This window comes from Hyla sarda, chromosome 9, assembly GCF_029499605.1.
Source record: "Hyla sarda isolate aHylSar1 chromosome 9, aHylSar1.hap1, whole genome shotgun sequence".
NCBI classification, from domain to species: Eukaryota; Metazoa; Chordata; class Amphibia; order Anura; family Hylidae; genus Hyla; species Hyla sarda.
The window spans coordinates 152,479,554-152,494,272 of record NC_079197.1 but is presented as its reverse complement, the minus strand read 5'-3'; the positions used below and the strand labels follow the sequence as shown (position 1 = coordinate 152,494,272).

General features: G+C 48.7%; 1 protein-coding gene across 1 annotated transcript in view; it reads left to right on the top strand.

The window, feature by feature from the left end:
- Positions 1-943: 943 nt before the first annotated feature.
- Positions 944-14,719, top strand: part of TMLHE (trimethyllysine hydroxylase, epsilon) — a 54,681-nt gene continuing 40,905 nt past the window's right edge. Inside the window, exons 1-2 of the mRNA XM_056539287.1 lie at positions 944-1,097; positions 12,702-12,792. The gene's annotated coding sequence lies outside the window, so the exon portion shown is untranslated. The remainder of the gene's footprint in view (positions 1,098-12,701; positions 12,793-14,719) is intronic.

The window sequence follows — 14,719 nt, the reverse complement described above, 5'->3', positions numbered from 1 at the left end:
TGAGTACGGGTAAAAAAACTGTATAGCAAAAACGTTATGTGCATGCACCCTCAGAAAGGCTATCAGGGCATGCTGGGAATTGTGGTTCTGCAACAGCTGGAAAACTACTGGGTACTACTGCTCTAAGGAAGGCAGTCAGGGCATGCTGGTTCTTGTAGTTCTGCTATAGCTGGAGAGCCACAGGCTGGAGACCATTGCTCTAACCAAGGCTGGGAGGGCATGCTGGGCATTGTAGTTCTGCGACAGCTGGACAGCCACTGGCTGGAGACTACTGCTCTAACCAAGGCTGCCAGGGTATGCTAGTAGAGTTCTGCAACAGCTGGAGAGCCACAAGTTGGGGATCACTGTCATTTCTGGTATACAGAAGTATAATACCCATCTACACCAGTGGTCGTCAAATTGTGGACCGCTAGATGTTGCAAAACTACAACTCCCAGCATGCCCGGACAGCCAACGGCTGTCCGGGCATGCTGGAAGTTGTAGTTTTGCAGCATCTGGAGGTGCACAGTTTGGAGACCACTGCTTTTACACATCAGACGTTGTGTGACCCTTTTGAGTCAGCTTGCAAGTAAACACATAAGCAAAGGCCAGTGTACAAGACATTGTTTCCTAAACAGGGTGCCTCCAGCTGTTGCAAAACTACAACTCCCAGCATGCTCGGACAACCTTTGGCTGTCCGGGCATGCTGGGAGTTGTAGTTTTGCAACAGCTGAAGGAACCCTGGTTGGGAAACAATGGTATAAGAAAACAAGCAGCTTCTCCCATAACAGTCAGGCGCCGCTTAGAACTCTGGGAATTATAGTTCAACCCTCGTTTCATCGCCTTGGTACTAGCGGGGAAGTAAACTACGTTTCCCGCCGTCCCTTAGAGATCCTCGTCGCCTATTGGCCAGCACGCTCGGCCAATGACATTTTCAGCTTCACTGCCCGCAATGCCTGCCGGGTATCGTAGTCCTGGCCGTGCTTCATGTAAGTCATAGCGGAGCGCTGGAAAACTACAACGTCCATAACGCCCCGGGGCGTGAAGAATAAATTGCTGTCCAGTTGAAATGTTGAAGCTTCTGTAAACTCGTCCGCAAGGGGCCCCGGTCTTGCCAGGTAGTCCGCACGGTTGTGCATGTTTATACCTCTCACTAGGTGTTGTATGTTATTTAGGCTGCAGGAGGAGGATGGGGGTTGTACTGTGTCTTATAACGGTGATGCATGGGGGTTATTTATGCTTTTTTTTATGTGGCTTTTGTGCAATTTTAACTCTTGACATGCACTGGCAGCCAGGAACTGCTGGGAGTTTGTGGTTTCTTAAAAACAATTAAAAAAAAATGAAAGTTTGCAGCCACAGGTTACAGATTGTACTAACTTTCTTTTCTTTACTTAAGGGAGCATTCACACAGCGTTATTGATGTTTATATAGGGAGGAAAAAAACAGATGCTATAAAAAAAAAAAAAAAAAAAAAAAAAGTTGCTGCTGTTTTCTATTGACTTACATTATATATATATATATATATATATATATATATATATATATATATATATATGTAAGTCAATAGAAAACAGCAGCAACTGTTTTTTTATTAATTTATTTTTTATAGCATCTGTTTTTTTATTTATTTTTTATAGCATCTGTTTTTTTATTTATTTTTTATAGCATCTGTTTTTTTAAAATATATATATTGTAATGCATGTTTTTTTGGCACATACCATAGCGTAGTTGACATCGGTTTTGTGTGCAGAAAAATTAAGGGTACTCTTATGGGAGAGGGGCCGATTCACACTATTGTCACGATGCCGGCTGGCAGGAGGTGGATCCTCTGTGCCAGAGAGGGATGGCGAGGACCGTGCTAGTGGACCGGTTCTAAGACACTACTGGTTTTCACCAGAGCCCGCCGCAAAGCGGGATGGTCTTGCTGCGGCGGTAGTGACCAGGTCGTATCCACTAGCAACGGCTCACCTCTCTGGCTGCTGAAGATAGGCGAAGTACAAGGGAGTAGGCAGAAGCAAAGTCGGACGTAGCAGAAGGTCGGGGGCAGGCGGCAAGGTTCGTAGTCAGGGGAGATAGCAGTAGTTCTGGTACACAGGGTATAAACACACAAAACGCTTTCACTAGGCACAAGGGCAACAAGATCCGGCAAGGAAGTGCATAGGAGGAGGTTAGATATAGTCAGGGACCAGGTGGGAGCCAATTAAGCTAATTGGGCCAGGCACCAATCATTGGTGCACTGGCCCTTTAAGTCTCAGGGAGCTGGCGCGCGCGCGCCCTAGAGAGCGGAGCCGCGCGCGCCAGCACATGACAGCAGGGGACGGGAACGGGTAAGTGACCTGGGATGCGATTCGCGAGCGGGCGCGTCCCGCTGTGCGAATCGCATCCCCAACGGCCATGACAGAGCAGCGCTCCCGGTCAGCGGGACTGACCGGGGAGCTGCAGGGAGAAAGACGCCGCGAGCGCTCCGGGGAGGAGCGGGGACCCGGAGCGCTAGGCGTAACAGTACCCCCCCCCTTAGGTCTCCCCTTCTCTTTATCGGGTAACTGCCTCCCCTGGGATGAGGACACCGGGAAAGGATGGAGGGATTCCTCAACGGCAGGCAGAACCGCAGGAGTGGGAATGGGGAGAGAGGGCAGAGGGCGAGACCTGGCACGGGGCAGTGTGACACCAGGACGAGGGCCATGAGGGGACACAGAAGCTTGCCTGATGGAACTGGGAGGGGGGGAGGGGCATTTCCTGTGGCAGGCAGAGTCCTTAATGACCTTAGGGGGACCGGATACTGAGGGAACCACAGAGTCACGGCAAGGGTTACTGGGAACCGGTCTTAGACAGTCCTTGGAACAAGAGGGCCCCCAACTCTTGATCTCCCCAGTGGACCAATCCAGGGTTGGGGAATGAAGTTGAAGCCAGAGAAGTCCAAGGAGAATTTCCGAGGTGCAATTGGGGAGGACCAAAAGTTCAATCCTCTCGTGATGAGATCCGATGCTCATTAGAAGGGGCTCCGTGCGGAAGCGTATGGTACAATCCAACCTGGCTCCGTTGACCGCGGAAACGTGGAGTGGCTTGACAAGACGGGTCACCGGAATGCGGAATTTATTCACTAAGGATTCCCGAATAAAATTCCCAGAAGCTCCAGAGTCCAGGCAGGCCACGGCTGAGAGGGGAGAGCTGGCTGAAGTGGAAATCCGAACAGGTACCGTGAGACGTGGAGAAGCCGACTTGGCATCAAGAGACGCCACACCCACGAGAGCTGGGTGCGAGCGTGCGTTTCCCAGACGTGGAGGACGGATTGGGCAATCCACCAAAAAATGTTCAGTACTGGCACAGTATAGACAAAGATTCTCTTCCTTACGGCGATTCCTCTCTTCCAGGGTCAGGCGAGACCGATCCACTTGCATGGCCTCCTCGGCGGGAGGCCTAGGCGCAGATTGCAGTGGAGACTGTGGGAGAGGTGTCCAGAGATCTGTCTTTTTCCTGGCGGAGCTCTTGATGCCTCTCAGAAAAACGCATGTCAATGCGAGTGGCTAGATGAATGAGTTCATGCAGGTTAGCAGGAGTCTCTCGTGCGGCCAGAACATCTTTAATGTTGCTGGATAGGCCTTTTTTAAAGGTCGCGCAGAGAGCCTCATTATTCCAGGATAGTTCAGAAGCAAGAGTACGGAATTGTATGGCGTACTCGCCAACGGAGGAATTACCCTGGACCAGGTTCAGCAGGGCAGTCTCAGCAGAAGAGGCTCGGGCAGGTTCCTCAAAGACGCTTCGAATTTCCGAGAAGAAGGAGTGTACAGAGGCAGTGACGGGGTCATCGCGGTCCCAGAGCGGTGTGGCCCATGACAGGGCTTTTCCAGACAGAAGGCTGACTACGAAAGCCACCTTAGACCTTTCAGTAGGAAACTGATCCGACATCATCTCCAAGTGCAAGGAACATTGCGAAAGAAAGCCACGGCAAAACTTAGAGTCCCCATTAAATTTGTCCGGCAAGGACAGGCGGAGGCTAGGAGTGGCCACTCGCTGCGGAAGGGGTGCAGGAGGTGGCGGAGGAGATGATTGCTGCTGCAGTTGCGACTGAAGTTGGTGCACAATGGTGGACATTTCCGACAGCCGGTGGGTTAGATGGGCGATCTGTCGGGATTGCTGGGCGACCACCGTGGTGAGATCAGAGATGGAATGCTGGGGAACCTCAGCGGGATCCATGGCCGGATCTACTGTCACGATGCCGGCTGGCAGGAGGTGGATCCTCTGTGCCAGAGAGGGATGGCGAGGACCGTGCTAGTGGACCGGTTCTAAGACACTACTGGTTTTCACCAGAGCCCGCCGCAAAGCGGGATGGTCTTGCTGCGGCGGTAGTGACCAGGTCGTATCCACTAGCAACGGCTCACCTCTCTGGCTGCTGAAGATAGGCGAAGTACAAGGGAGTAGGCAGAAGCAAAGTCGGACGTAGCAGAAGGTCGGGGGCAGGCGGCAAGGTTCGTAGTCAGGGGAGATAGCAGTAGTTCTGGTACACAGGGTATAAACACACAAAACGCTTTCACTAGGCACAAGGGCAACAAGATCCGGCAAGGAAGTGCATAGGAGGAGGTTAGATATAGTCAGGGACCAGGTGGGAGCCAATTAAGCTAATTGGGCCAGGCACCAATCATTGGTGCACTGGCCCTTTAAGTCTCAGGGAGCTGGCGCGCGCGCGCCCTAGAGAGCGGAGCCGCGCGCGCCAGCACATGACAGCAGGGGACGGGAACGGGTAAGTGACCTGGGATGCGATTCGCGAGCGGGCGCGTCCCGCTGTGCGAATCGCATCCCCAACGGCCATGACAGAGCAGCGCTCCCGGTCAGCGGGACTGACCGGGGAGCTGCAGGGAGAAAGACGCCGCGAGCGCTCCGGGGAGGAGCGGGGACCCAGAGCGCTAGGCGTAATAACTATGGAATGAAGAACGAGTCGGCACTAAGACCGCCCCCCTTCCCCTCTGGATGTGCGCAGTTCTCATTGACGACCAATGCGGTCCGGGCGGAATTCCTTCAAAAAAGAATTATCATGTTCATTCTAGTGGTGGAAAATTCCACAGTGTCAATGGTGCTTTGGGATCCCTTTGAAAAATCCCTTTGGGATCCCTTTGAGGCTGCTGTGCCGGAATATGGTTGTCTAAATGGACCCGAATCTGAGACAAAAACGCAGTGTGAACCCACCCAAATGTGTCGCTTTAGACCTCCATTATATATTATTATAATCTATGGCAGTGTTTTCCAAGCAGCCTCCAGCTGTTGCAAAACTACAACTCCAGGCATGCTGGGAGTTGTAGTTTTGCAACAGCTGGAGACACCCTGCTTGAGAAACACTGATCTAGTGTGTATGGGGCTTCCCTACCAGCGCCAGATGTTGGATCTGATTTCTTCTGGCAGCAATATCCCATTCACATGGAAGAATTTACGCAGTTGAAACATCTGCCGCGGAAATTAAAATTCAGGACTCCGCAGAAAGAATGAACATGTTTATTCTTTCTGCGGAATCCGCTTGGAAATGCATTGCCGTCTATGGAGATGGTGCATTTTTGATTGGTCCTAGCGCAAACAGATAAGTCGCCAGCTGGAAATTTCTCCAAAAATTTGCCGTGTATATGGGGCCTAATAAAAAACGCCAACAAAAATGTGCATGGTCATTATTTATGACTCAAAATAGCCAATTTATGCATAAAAACATTTATGCATAAAAACATTTTTTAAATATATTTTGCACAAGCACCACATAACATAAAAAAATGCAAGCAAAGATCTAAACTGCATAAAATGCACTAAAGGAATGACAATAAAAAAAAAAAAACTCAGCATGCATATGAACATTCCAAAAAGCATAAAAAACTGTTTAAAAATGTGGGTCCCATTTTTCTTGGGCTGGGTTCACATTACACTTCATGCCTCTAAAGAGCAGCAGACAACGCTAGGTGATGGTTGGTCACATGATCAGTCATCTGACAGCTGTCAGTCTCAGTGCTATGGACATGAATGTTGGGATCAGCTGACTGTGTAGGGTACTTCTGTATAGTACTGGATGTGATGTAACTGCTTAGGTAGATGTATGCCTGAATATTCATATTGGGGGATATTTATCAAAGTTGTCTATGTCCCGCATCAATATAGACCAAACTACAGAGGGTTAGTCTGGTCTATTGTGCGCCTAATTTATCAAATGGCGCACAGCTCTTGATAAATTCTGTGCACAGACTGCATGATCTATGCTTTAGTCTATATTTAAACCTGCTCCAACATGGTCTGACATTTCGGCGTACTTTCAGCCTATGCGACTTGTCGCTGAAAAGTCGCACTTGATAAATTCAGCACCAATGCATTTTCCATCTAAAATAGACTAGAATGCATCATGTTCTAAAAATCCTCTACAGCAAAAGTCGCAGAAAAGTCGCACATATTTAGACTGCGACTTTCTGTGTGACAAATTTAGACAAGAAAAACCAGTCTAAATCCTTTGATAAATCTCCCCCAATGTGTATTTGTTACGCCTAGCGCTCCGGGTCCCCGCTCCTCCCCGGAGCACGTACGGCGTCTCTCTCTCCGCAGCGCCCCGGTCGGTCCCGCTGACCGGGAGCGCTGCACTGTCATGGCCGTCGGGGATGTGATTCGCACAGCGGGACGCGCCCGCTCGCGAATCGCATCCCAGGTCACTTACCCGTTCCCGTCCCCTGCTGTCATGTGCTGGCGCGCGCGGCTCCGCTCTCTAGGGCGCGCGCGCGCCAGCTCCCTGAGACTTAAAGGGCCAGTGCACCAATGATTGGTGCCTGGCCCAATTAGCTTAATTGGCTTCCACCTGCTCCCTGGCTATATCTGATCTCCTCCCTTTCACTCCCTTGCCGGATCTTGTTGCCTTGTGCCAGTGAAAGCGTTTTGTGTGTCCAAAGCCTGTGTACCAGAACTTCTGCTATCCACCCTGACTACGAACCTTGCCGCCTGCCCCCGACCTTCTGCTACGTCCGACCTTGCTTCTGTCTACTCCCTTGTACCGCGCCTATCTTCAGCAGTCAGAGAGGTTGAGCCGTTGCTAGTGGATACGACCTGGTCACTACCGCCGCAGCAAGACCATCCCGCTTTGCGGCGGGCTCTGGTGAAAACCAGTAGTGACTTAGAACCGGTCCACTAGCACGGTCCTCGCCAATCCCTCTCTGGCACAGAGGATCCACCTCCTGCCAGCCGGCATCGTGACAGTAGATCCGGCCATGGATCCCGCTGAGGTCCCTCTGCCTTATATCTCTGATATCACCACGGAGGTCGCCCAGCAATCCCGACAGATCGCCCATCTAACCCACCAGCTGTCGGAAGTGTCCACCATTGTGCAGCAACTTCAGTCGCAACTTCAGCAGCAATCATCTCCTCCGCCAGCTCCTGCACCCCTTCCGCAGCGAGTGGCCACTCCTAGCCTCCGCCTGTCCTTGCCGGACAAATTTAATGGGGACTCTAAGTTTTGCCGTGGCTTTCTTTCGCAATGTTCCCTGCACTTGGAGATGATGTCGGACCAGTTTCCTACTGAAAGGTCTAAGGTGGCTTTCGTAGTCAGCCTTCTGTCTGGAAAAGCTCTGTCATGGGCCACACCGCTCTGGGACCGCAATGACCCCGTCACTGCCTCTGTACACTCCTTCTTCTCGGAAATTCGAAGTGTCTTTGAGGAACCTGCCCGAGCCTCTTCTGCTGAGACTGCCCTGCTGAACCTGGTCCAGGGTAATTCTTCCGTTGGCGAGTACGCCATACAATTCCGTACTCTTGCTTCTGAACTATCCTGGAATAATGAGGCCCTCTGCGCGACCTTTAAAAAAGGCCTATCCAGCAACATTAAAGATGTTCTGACCGCACGAGAAACTCCTGCTAACCTGCATGAACTCATTCATCTAGCCACTCGCATTGACATGCGTTTTTCTGAGAGGCATCAAGAACTCCGCCAGGAAAAAGACTTAGATCTCTGGACACCTCTCCCACAGTCTCCATTGCAATCTGCGCCTAGGCCTCCCGCCGAGGAGGCCATGCAAGTGGATCGGTCTCGCCTGACCCTGGAAGAGAGGAATCGCCGTAAGGAAGAGAATCTTTGTCTGTACTGTGCCAGTACCGAACATTTTTTGGTGGATTGCCCTATCCGTCCTCCACGTCTGGGAAACGCACGCTCGCACCCAGCTCTCGTGGGTGTGGCGTCTCTTGATGCTAAGTCGGCTTCTCCACGTCTCACGGTGCCTGTACGGATTTCTCCTTCAGCCAGCTCTTCCCTCTCAGCCGTGGCCTGCCTGGACTCTGGTGCCTCTGGGAATTTTATTCGGGAGTCCTTGGTGAATAAATTCCGCATCCCGGTGACCCGTCTTGTCAAGCCACTCCACATTTCCGCGGTCAACGGAGCCAGGTTGGATTGCACCGTGCGTTACCGCACGGAGCCCCTCCTAATGTGCATCGGAACTCATCACGAAAAAATTGAGTTTTTGGTCCTCTCCAATTGCACTTCCGAAATTCTCCTTGGACTACCCTGGCTTCAACACCATTCCCCAACCCTGGATTGGTCCACAGGGGAGATCAAGAGTTGGGGTACCTCTTGCTTCAAGGACTGCCTTAAACCGGTTCCAAGTACTCCCTGCCGTGACCCTGTGGTTCCTCCTGTATCCGGTCTCCCTAAGGTCGTTATGGACTCTGCCCGCCTTAAGAAGTGCCTCTCCCCCCCTCCCAGTCCAGTCAGGCAAGCCTCGGTGCCTCCTCATGGCCCTCGTCCTGGTGTCACACTGCCCCGTGCCAGGCCTCGCCCTCTGCCCTCCCTTCCCATTCCCACTCCTGCTGTACTGCCTGCCGTTGAGGAATCCCTCCATCCTTTCCCGGTGTCCTCATCCCAGGGGAGGCAGTTACCGGACAAAGAGAAGGGGAGACCTAAGGGGGGGGGTACTGTTACGCCTAGCGCTCCGGGTCCCCGCTCCTCCCCGGAGCGCGTACGGCGTCTCTCTCTCCGCAGCGCCCCGGTCGGTCCCGCTGACCGGGAGCGCTGCACTGTCATGGCCGTCGGGGATGCGATTCGCACAGCGGGACGCGCCCGCTCGCGAATCGCATCCCAGGTCACTTACCCGTTCCCGTCCCCTGCTGTCATGTGCTGGCGCGCGCGGCTCCGCTCTCTAGGGCGCGCGCGCGCCAGCTCCCTGAGACTTAAAGGGCCAGTGCACCAATGATTGGTGCCTGGCCCAATTAGCTTAATTGGCTTCCACCTGCTCCCTGGCTATATCTGATCTCCTCCCTTTCACTCCCTTGCCGGATCTTGTTGCCTTGTGCCAGTGAAAGCGTTTTGTGTGTCCAAAGCCTGTGTACCAGAACTTCTGCTATCCACCCTGACTACGAACCTTGCCGCCTGCCCCCGACCTTCTGCTACGTCCGACCTTGCTTCTGTCTACTCCCTTGTACCGCGCCTATCTTCAGCAGTCAGAGAGGTTGAGCCGTTGCTAGTGGATACGACCTGGTCACTACCGCCGCAGCAAGACCATCCCGCTTTGCGGCGGGCTCTGGTGAAAACCAGTAGTGACTTAGAACCGGTCCACTAGCACGGTCCTCGCCAATCCCTCTCTGGCACAGAGGATCCACCTCCTGCCAGCCGGCATCGTGACAGTATTACTTAATACCTTTAGTGCTTATATGAAACAATGTAATTGTAATCCTCTTTGCTTTTTTTGAAATGTGTAAATAATGAAGTATTCCTCACAGAAAAGGATTGCAGTAACACATGTTTTGCTATACACATGTTTATTCACTTTGTGTGTATTGGAACTAAACCAAAAAAGGGAGGAAAAAAAAAAACCAAATTGGACATAATGGGGGAGATTTATCAAAACCTGTGTAAAGGAAGAGTGGTGTAGTTGCCCATGGCAACCAGTCAGATTGCTTCTTTCATTTTTAACAGGTCTCTTTAATAATGAAAGAAGCAATCTGATTGGTTGCCATGGGCAACTGCACCATTCTTCCTCTGCACAGTTTTTGATAAATCTCCCCCAATGTCACCAAACTCCAAAAATGTACTGGACAAAATTATTGGCACCCTTTCAAAATTGTGGAAAAATAAGCTTGTTTCAAGCATGTGATGCTCCTTTATACTCACCTGGGGCAAGTAACAGGTGTGGGCAATATAAAAATCACACCTGAAAGCAGATAAAAAGGAGAGAAGTTCACTTAGTCTTTGCATTGTGTGTGTGTCTGTGTGTGTGCCACACTAAGCATGGACAACAGAAAGAGGAGAAGAGAACTGTCTGAGGACCTGAGAACCAAAATTGTGGAAAAATATCAACAATCTCAAGGTTACAAGTCCATCTCCAGAGATCTAGATTTGCCTTTGTCCAGAGTGCGCACAGTTTTTGCCTTTGTCCCATGGCACTGTAGCTAATCTCCCTGGGCGTGGACGGAAGAGAAAAATTGAGGAAAGGTGTCAGCGCAGGATAGTCCGGATGGTGGATAAGCAGCCCCAAACAAGTTCCAAAGATATTAAAGCTGTCCCGCAGGTTCAGGGAGCATCAGTGTCAGCGCGAACTATCTGTCAACATTTAAATGAAATGAAACACTATGGCAGGAGACCCAGGAGGACCCAACTGCTGACACAGAGACATAAAAAATGTAGATAACATTTTGCCAAATTGAACTTGAGTAACCAAAATCCTTCTAGGAAAACGTCTTGTGGACAGATGAGACCAAGATAGAGCTTTTTGGTAAAGCCCATCATTCTACTGTTTACCGAAAATGGAATGAGGCCTACAACGAAAGGAACACAGTACCTACAGAGATATATGGTGGAGGGTCAATGATGTTTTGGGGTTGTTTTGCTGCCTCTTGCCCTGGGTGCCTTGAATGTGTACAAGACATCATGATATCTGAGGATTACCAATGGATTTTGGGTCGCACTGTACAGCCAGTTTGTGTCCGAGATCTTGGGTCTTCCAGCAGGACAATGACCCCAAACATGTCAAAAAGCCCCCAGAAATGGATGACAACAAAGCACTGGAGAGTTCTGAAGTGGCAGCAATGAGTCCAGATCTAAATCCCATTGAACACCTGTGGAGAGATCTTAAAATTGCTGTTGGGAAAAGGCGTCTTTCCATTAAGAGATAGATAAAAAAAAAAGGAATTTTTCTTGCAGCGCTGGACCAAAATGAATGTAAAGGGACAAGGCTCTTGAAGAATAAAATCGAGTGGCGTTTATCGATTTTATTCTTCAAGAGCCTTGTCTCTTTACATTCATTTTGGTCCAGCGCTGCAAGAAAAATTCCTTTTTTTTATCTATCTGCATTATTACTACCGATGACTCCAGTGAGTGTTTGGAGGGATTGCGAACTGCAGGATCCAAAGACCCACTCTACATGCGAATAAAGGTGTTGTGCTCTGAGCGCAACATTACATGGTGAGTGAGATTCACACCATTATCTTTTAAATCATTGTTTGACTGTACTTCACTAGGGGCACGTTCCCTCTTTTTTTCTTTTATTTCCTACTTCCAATAAGAGAGACCTGGAGCAGTTTGCAAAGGAAGAGTGGTCCAACATGCCGGCTGAGAGGTGTAAGAAGCTTATTGATGGTTATAGGAAGCGACGGATTTCAGTAATTTTTTCCAAAGGGTGTGCAACTAAAAATTAGGTTATGGGTGCCAATAAGTTTGTCCAGTACATTTTTGGTGACATTATGTCTAATTTGCTTTTTTCCTCCCTTTTTTGGTTTAGTTCCAATACACACAAAGGGAATAAACGTGTGTATAGCAAAACGTGTTACTGCAATCCTTTTCTGTGAGAAATACTTAATTTTCTAGAAAAATGTTAGGGGTGCCAACATTTACAGCCATGACTGTATGTAGAGAGAGAGAACATTGGTAAGATTTTTCCTTATGCATGACAATATCGTACACTGTATACAAGGAATAAACCTATCAACATACATATTACCATCATACTGGTACTGACCAAATCCTGTATACTAAGACCAATATTACCCATAATTCCAGTATAAAAGGAGGAATATTATCACCATACATATTATCATCATACTTTTACTGACCAAATCCTGTACACTGAGACCAATTTTACTGACAATACCAGTATACAAGGAGGAATATTATCACCATGCATATTACCATGATACTGTTATGGACCAAATCCTGTATAATGAGACCAATATTACCTTTAATACCAGTATACAAGGAAGAATTATATTACCATGGATATTACCATCAAACTGGTTCTGACCAAATCATTTATACTGATCTCCATAAGTACACAGCTCTGCAGACCATACAAGTGATTATAGTACGGTTACATGCAGTGACTCGCATTGGGCGTCTTCTCTAAATTGTAGCCCGGGCCAATTTGGCGCTCAGCCTATCGCCGGCCACCGCGATGTTCAGCCTCGGCCGGCGATAGGCTGAGCGCCATGTGACGCTTCGTTACACCAGGAAGTATGAAGAGGATGGACCGGAGGACCGATCAGCTGTAGTGGCGCTCCGCGGGAACCCAGGGAGGTGAGTGAGGGTTCATTTTCATTTATTTTGCAGCCCAGGCAGAACGGAGCAGGAATACTCTGCACTAGAGTACTCCTTTAAACATTTTGCTTTGTTCCACACCAGATTTGTGAATGTGAAATATTAAACCTTTACCCTTTATTTGCAGCCAATTTTATGATAATAAGCAAATTACTTCAATAATGCGGTTTACTCATCAATCGTGTTTTATACTCCATAGAGACCTTTGATACCTGAGGAGTACAGGACGATTACTGAAGAAGTCCTGGTATTTCCAGAAGCACTGCCATAGGAGAAGGCTACGTTAGAAGGTTTGTTGGATTCTTTTTTTGTAATTTACTATTATTTCTTTAGGTTTTTTTCATGATGCTTATTGTGGCCTGTTATCTATCTATGATGGGCAGATTTTTTTTTTCAATAAATCCTAATTGTTGAGGGTTGTGCCCTGTCCATTAATGTTTGGCAGTCTGGGAGTATTAAAAGGTCTTTTACAGGAATATTAAATTAAATGGGCCCAGCATTAGAAAAACATATCTGATTTCTTCCAAAAACAGCACCACACCTGTCCTCAGCTCCATTCACTTATTTGGAACAGAGCTGCACTACCAGACACAAACTGAGGACAAGAGTGGTGCTGTTTTGAAAGAAAGCAGCTATGTTTTTTTTTCTAATTGTGGATAACCTCTTTAAGGCTAGGGTCACACGGGAGTGCATCCGTATTTAACGCAGCGGATGAGCTGCCTGCAGTCGCAGAGCGAGCTCCCTGCTGCAGTAGCTCTGTGTGTCCGCTCGTATCTGCAGATAGCAGACATGCAGAGCTACGGCAGCAGCATCAAATCAAATTCTTCCCTTCATTTGGCTGATCTTTGAGGATCTCTGTGGTCAGGCTGGACGATCCTGTAAATAGGAGATCAAAGAGCATCTCTCACTCCTGTCCTCCATTAAAGGGGTATTCCAGGCAAAACCTTTTTTTATATATATCAACTGGCTCTGGAAAGTTAAACAGATTTGTAAATTACTTCTATTAAAAAATCTTAATCCTTCCAATAGTTACTAGCTTCTGAAGTTTTCTGTCTAACTGCTCAATGATGATGTCACGTCCCGGGGGCTGTGCATGATGGGAGAATATCCCTGTCAGCTCCTGGGACGTGAGTCATCAGAGAGCAGTTAGACAGAAAACAGCAACTCAACTTCAGAAGCTAATAACTATTGGAAGGATTAAGATTTTTTAATAGAAGTAATTTACAAATCTGTTTGACTTTCCGGAGCCAGTTGATACATAAAAAAAACATTTTGGCCTGGAATACCCCTTTAAACATTCAGCCATTGTTTTTAATATATTCTGTGTAATGCTTAATTTCTACTGTGGTGGCGCTGCAGGTAAATTGAACGCTTGCTGCCAGGTTTCCCCACAGTATGAAAGATGTACCCCCGTACCCCTGCTGCCCTGTCTGGCAGCCTCCCTACAGTGACCCCTGGGCCCCCTCTAAACCTGTTCCCTTGTAAATATATCTATTACCTGTATTATATTGTATAATGTTTATAAAAGGTGTTATAGCTTTAAATGAGCACTGTCAGATCCAAAAACCTTTGATATGTTGTAAAACATGTATAAACAAGAGGTTTTGCATTTGCTTTCATTAGAAAATTTTCAGTATTTCATACTAAAAAGCCAGTCAAACAACTGCCCCCCCCCCCCCCCTGCTTGGACACATACTAGTCCTGCTGTGTCCATGCATCATCACCTATGTCATGGACACACTTCCTTGATTGACAGCTGTGAGTGCAGGGCTCATAGCTGGAGGAAAAATCCTCCCACTGTCATCTTGTGTCCCGCTACTGTCAGTGAGGACAAGCTGGGAGTTGTAGTTTTGCTAATGCTAGGGGAGATGTGAGCAGACAGCATACTGAGGGAGGGGGCGGAGACCTGCACAGTGAGCACGGGCTGGATATCATCCAGCCTCTTCGCCACTGCGAGAGTGCGCGCCGCCGGTATACTCTATAGAAGTCACGGAACAGGCAGCCAATTGGAGGTGTTGAGATGGGCCCCCATTGGCACCGGACTCTAGGAGATATATCCATATGGCTTTCTGTTGATAATTTTATTTATCTAAGTACTGCAAACAAGAGGCCATCGCATGATATGCGCATTGGCATGCTGTGGCCCCTTGTGTGAGTCCGTTCAGGTGAAACTTATCCTGACAGTCTTCTGAGATTGACTCCTATGTTATCTCCCCT